The 6389-nt window shown below is 37.3% G+C and overlaps 1 pseudogene; it reads right to left on the bottom strand.

Annotated features, from left to right (window-relative positions):
* Nucleotides 1–499: 499 nt before the first annotated feature.
* On the bottom strand, nt 500–4983 carry LOC121511730 (annotated as a pseudogene).
* Nucleotides 4984–6389: the final 1406 nt, after the last annotated feature.

Below are 6389 nucleotides of genomic sequence, written 5' to 3'. Positions count from 1 at the left end.
AGTTCATCATCATACAGTCAGGATTCAACAGGTCACAGAGGCAGCTTTATCCCTTAAAATGTGTTCTCCATGTCAGTGGGTGGTCTTCAAAGGACATATTTTTATTTTATAGTGGATTAACTCACAAAAAAATGTGCAAAAATTGAAAGTGAACACCCTTTTGAAAAATCGACCATATTCCTGTAATCTAAAGGTTCACCATTCAGACATCATCAGACCGCTGTGTGAATGATGGAACTTTATTCTTGCTATAATGTCAAGTATTACATTCATGCATAAAATAGAGGATTTTAAAATATTTAAGTCTCCCTTTACTTTAATGACAACTCAGAGAACAGAAATAAACTACAATGAAAGAAATAAAGTGTTGGCACCAAACAATTCCTGGTAAAGGATCCCTAAAACCAAATAAATAAAAATAATAAATATAGGCAGATAAATATAAATATATATTATAAATAATAAATATAGGCAGAGGTTTATTCAAACACATCAACAACTATTGTCTGTCGTCCTCCAGATCCTTGCTCTCCTCTTCCTCCTCACCTTCCTCGTCCTCTTCATCATCCTCATCCTTGTCAGTCTCACTGTCATCGGTCTGTAAGATGAGGCAGGGGGAAATTTTCAACTGTTCAAAATGTAAAACTACAACATGAATGAACATGATTTCACTCCAGCTAAACACTCTATGTCTCACATTAACATCAGACAGGGGGATCTGCTTACTGGATCATGTTTTTACCAGTCTACACAGGATTTAACACTTAATTACTGTGCTTGGGCAATTTCAACTATAACTAATAAACTATTGGCAGAGGTTTAATCTAACTTAAAGGAAAAAATCATTAAACTTCTGCTGTTTATCTTCACAACTTCATAAAACATGCAGGCCATAATGTCTTATAGGATACAAAGAAATACTAACAGATGCATCAGTGAGGCAGAATGCAGTGAAATGAAGTAAACAGGGTGCTGCAACCATTAAAGCAGGTTAGCAGGGTTAAGGCAAACTTCTGCTGTATCAGATTTTCTATATGAACACATCAACAACTATTTGAAGATTATCGGTCCCTATGCTACTTACAGGGCTCCATGACTTGTCTCTTCTTTGTCTACAAATTTTAAAGATGGATTTTTCTTTAAAAACATGGATACACAAGGAACTGGGAGTCTGGGCCAATTTAATGGGAGTCTAGACTAGGTGCAGAGCAAACTTTTCCTTTCCATTGTTTTTTGGCATGGGGGCTAGGCTGTTTGGGAACAGCTAAAAAGGGCTTTAGAAACACAAGTGCAAGAAAGCAAAAAGAAAAGTCAGATATGGAACAGATCAAAGATGGAAACCCAAAGTAGGAAATATGATTTGAAGGTGAAGTTGGTGCATGGAGTACTCTGTAAGAAATTACCATTAAAAAAAAAAAAGGAATGATGACAGCATGTCTTTCTGTAGCAAAGCAGGCATGACAGAGAAGCTTGCAGATACTGTGAGCAAAATTAGCAAAAAGAACTTAAATGATCAGATTTTTAAGTGTAGAAAAAGAGGACATCTGGGAATCCTGTGCTGCTGTTGCTATGACAGCACTAACCTCATTGCTATCTCAATCTTGCATGTTCCCGGTCAATCTTGCTCCTCTACCTGAGGTGTAAACAGGGGAAAAACTCAAATTAACATTCAAAAATACAGTTAAATTTATAATTTATTCATTTACATGAGCTACCAATGAAAAACTAGACAGTAGAAAGCATGATAAAATGTACCTACATTTTGTGATGAAAAACAAGACACTTTTAGACTTGGGTGCAGGGCCTTGACCTGCGTACCTGCCAAGAATCCGCGTGGCTTAGAGGGTCTATTCTCTTCCTTGCCGTCTGAACCTTCATCCTCTGGAACATTCATGTCAGAGTCCTCATCGTTCACTGCAGAAAATGTGTTACAAAAATGGCTGCAATCACATAAAAGGTTAAAATGACAGGATTTCTGTTTTGCTTCTTAAATGTTGTCTTACAAGAACTCATCAGATCCCTCTCCTCCTCTCTTAATTTGCGCTGCATCATCCTCATTGTGTTTTCAGCCTCCTGTAGCAAAATGAAACAAACATGTATATGCCATTGTAATAACTCCTGCATTTTCATTGCCATGCTATTTTTGTGGGGTTTTTTTCTTATTTCTTATCATCACAGTCCAAGGGGTGACATTTTTGCAAGGAGAAGGGACATTATTTTTTCATCAGGGGTTTGTTCACACTGTTTGCTGGATTTGTAAAAAAATATGTCAGAATGCACCACAATGCTTTCTTTGTTATAAACATTCATAGAGGTCTTGCAACCAGTCGTCAACATTGTGTGTTGTTTGGGTCATAAACACAAACCTCAGACCTCTCCTGCTCCAGTCGGTGGTGTTCATCCAGCTGAGACTCCAGGAAGCTGAGTTTCCTGAACTTCTCCACCCAGATGTCATATTGTTTCTGCAATTCCTCCTCCAGTTTTTCATATTCATCCATCCAGTCTGGCCTAAAACATTGAGAGGGATACAAAAATCAAAGACTTACAAGGAGCCAGACAACATACTTCTCTGTTAAAGATTTTTTTCAGCAAACAGGTCAAAATTTTAAGAATATATCAATGATATCATTAGATGAACACATTAAAAGAGGCTGTGAACGCTCTCACTTAGTCAGCTGGAAAGCCCTGGTAACTAATCACTGGATTTTAAACTTATACACAACTTTATAATTCATACATGTGTCCAGTGTCTGACTGTGCTTCTGGTGTTTGAGGATTCAAGGAACATCTTAGTTGTAATTCAGTACATCTCAGTGCAATTAGGGCCTTCTCTTGGGAGTTCATAAATTCACATCAGACCTGGCTGTGAGTGCAAATATGGGATAGGAGCTTACTGACACTAAATAGATATCCAACTGGAAACTTTTCATTGTCATCCCTGGGCTAATGAGTTGAAATCTGTGTTTTAATTCCAATAATATATCATTTATTTTTCACAGCAGGTTACTTGGTGCCATTCAGGAGATTAAGAGTACTATGCTTCTTATTTACTGAGAAAAATGGTCTATTGATATACTACATGTATAAATGTAGTCCTATAAAGGTAAGACACAGTGAAGAATCCAACGTTACAGGGTTCATACACACTTTTAAAAATCAAGTTTAAGACTTTCAGGCCTTTTTAAAAACCTGAGCTAAAAAAAAGTAATACCATGTTCTGTGAGTTTTCTCAGTACATCAGATCTGTTTCAATTCACTGTAAATGAAATGTCAAGTGCTTTATGAAAAAGACCCAAATTGGATGATTTGTGGCACATTAAATGCCTCTTTTCTATCAATATACCAAATGGGTATTTTTATCATACATTTAACTTTTAATGGCCTTAAATTTATAAATGCATATAATAGAAATTCAAACTTTTTACAGATCTGTAGGAACTCTGATGTTAGGTGAAATTTAATTAGATCAGAAAAGAACACCAAGTGCATAGTTACACTCAGAAATTTTAGCTTTAGACACAGGCAGGTTTGATGCCAACCCAAAAGTGACTTTGGGGAAACTCAGAATAAGATTCTTTTTTGTTTAAATGTCTAATTTATGATGACTCAACAGATGTGTCCTTTGTTTTTGTTTTTTTTTAAGTCTTCCACTAATGTTGATTTTTCGGATATTTTAATACTGAGCTGTAATAGGAACAATTGGAATTAACTGATTTAATGGAGCACTGCAGCAGTATCTCTAGTTTCTTATAACACCATGAGGGTTAGGCACTTTTTGTTCATTCAAGAAATCTGGGAGACATTTGTAGCATCCTACCCTTTTGCTACTCCTCAGATTGTGAACTGACCTGACACTCTGTAACTTCTGCAGCCTTTTACGATTCCTCTTCAGCTCCTGCCTTTTCTTTCCTATCTTTGCATCCAGAATGGTTTCATCAGAAGCAGCTTTCTTTGTCAAGTCTTCATACTTCTCTACACTTTCCTTTAGAACAGGAAGAAATTATAGCAGATTTAAGTACCATTATGTCAATATGAACATTTCATGCATTAATTTTTAAGGTTATCAGAATAAATACACACCAAAGTCTCCTTGATGGAAGCTCTCAGGCCCTTTTCAATTTCATCCATATCCAGAGGTCTGGCAATGGCTGCATTTCTGATTTCCTATGCCGAAATTGAAAACACAAATTATAAAGAAATCACCAGCTGTTATATGACTGATATCTGTTCATGCTGGCTGCACTCAGAGAGAAATAACAATCCATTTGGTCTGATTTATGACCAGAAATCCATGAAAAATGATTTTGCTGTCTCATTTCCAAAATTCCGAGTGTGTAACACTTATTCAGTGACTTATTTTCTCTTAGAGAAGTATGCTTGTGTTAACATCGGTGTTTTTCTCACCCTAAGTTCCACCTCTTCTTCCAGCAAGTCACAAAGAGATGCTCCTTTAGCTGTGATTTCTGATGCCAGCTGGCACGCTGCTTTAACCTAAGAGAAGACATAGTAATATTTAATTAGCAGTAAACAATTATCTCTTCTGCAGCACAGTCACATCTGCTTACCTCAACTATGAATGGTATTAGCCTCATTTCAAGGGTTGTCATTGAAATCAGCACAGATAACATTAAATAGTGTAAACAAGGCATCTCACCTGTGATCCAAGGTCAAATTTAGACTTGCTGTTGTCCTCCTCAGTGTCATCTCTGCATCTGTCTTCATGGCACTGTACATTACTGAAGTGATCTTAACCCTGTAAGACCCAAATATACAAAAAATGAGCAAAACATTTTCTGACCTCTCAGATATTGTTTTAGGAGGCCTCTGATGTAGAAATTAAAGATTTTTCAAAATTTGTATGTTTTACGTCTGAACGACGCTGTATTGAAGACAAGGAAGCTTCTTACTGCATTAGAAAATGTGTCATGGTGATATTGTTCAGGGCCCTTCAGGGCAAGTGTTTCCCAAATCTACTTGCCCCATCATAATTCCTACTTGCCCTGTCCAGGAGGTATATTTTCTGGCTGTCAAGTGCATACATTTTGCTCACAACATACTTACAACTAAAATCCATTGCCTGTCGACTGTGGAAAGCAACACACAACACTTCTTTCTGAAGAAAACTGTATTTATTAGCTATGTGTTAGCCCACTGAAAATTATATTTAACTTTGTACAGATCAGTGCAATGTGAAAGCTGCACCAGGTTGTTTTCCGAAGAAATTCAAACTCAGGAATTTCATACTTACAATACTAATAAGGTAATAATACCAACTCAGAAATATTTTTTTCCTAACTGATGAAACCAACTATTCTCAGAGGAAAATGAGGTAAACATAACACTGACACTAGAGAGGTGGTGGGGTCTGCTACATATGCACCAAGAGTAAAAAGGTGTTTTTCTTCTGTTTTTATTTGGTTTATTCATTCAGTTATGAAAGTTCACCTGGCCTAAAGATTTTTAAGATATTAGAATGAGCTGAGTTTGAGCTCTGAGATGCTTTTCAAAGAAAATGATGAATGATGGTTGGCTATTTGGGTATTTATATCTCACACTGGGGCATTTACTGGAGTTCTGTGACTTTATTAACATAAAAGAGATGCTTTCTCATTTGTTTCCACTCATTATTAATTCTTTAGTTAAAGGGTGAGGGGCCTCATATTTGACCTCCAAATGACTAAAACCAGCCCTGCCTCACACCTGCAGCTCTCCAGACACATCGTTTCACCCTGCCTCATTTTGGTGCTTTTCTTTTACATTTCTGCTCTTTTGACAATATTTATGATCCTTAGAGCATTAAAGATCAGATTTCAGTAGATATGATGTTATCTCCACTTGTGATCCTGTGAGTTATGCTCTAATCGTCATAAGATCTGGGTGTGAGAGAGCAACGGCAGGATGTGGCTGGAGAAAAAGTTAAAAGGAGGAAATGGAAAGCTTCAGATTAAACACGACAGCACACCTCAATGAATGAGCTTACTGCGGACCTCCTCTGCTCTCTTCTCTTACACACGGTTCTCTAAACACGGATTTTAAATAATAAACGTTTAAATTTGGAAGTTAAAGCCTTTCTTCTTTATGTGGGTAACAGATTTATTGATGTGACCTACCATGAATCTTTACTGATGACAGTGTTTACCTTCATAAAGGGTTTTAGTTCAAGTCTGTGCAGCTGTCTGCACCAGCAGACACGCTCAGCCAATGGAGGCAGCGACACCCTGCATCTGGCTACTCAGGGACTCCGTAGAAACAGAAACGAGAGAGGAAAATAATAAAATCAATGAATAGAAAAGCTCAGAGTCGTGCTTGCCCGATCTCCAAGTCCTTACAAGTGTTGCTTGCCCATCGGCTTTTTGAAGTTGCCCCGGGCATTCGGCAACCGTTAATGT

This window comes from Cheilinus undulatus, linkage group 7, assembly GCF_018320785.1.
Source record: "Cheilinus undulatus linkage group 7, ASM1832078v1, whole genome shotgun sequence".
In the NCBI taxonomy this organism is placed as follows: domain Eukaryota; kingdom Metazoa; phylum Chordata; class Actinopteri; order Labriformes; family Labridae; genus Cheilinus; species Cheilinus undulatus.
Note: the sequence above shows the minus strand (reverse complement) of the source record. Positions and strands in the feature narration are given on the sequence as shown.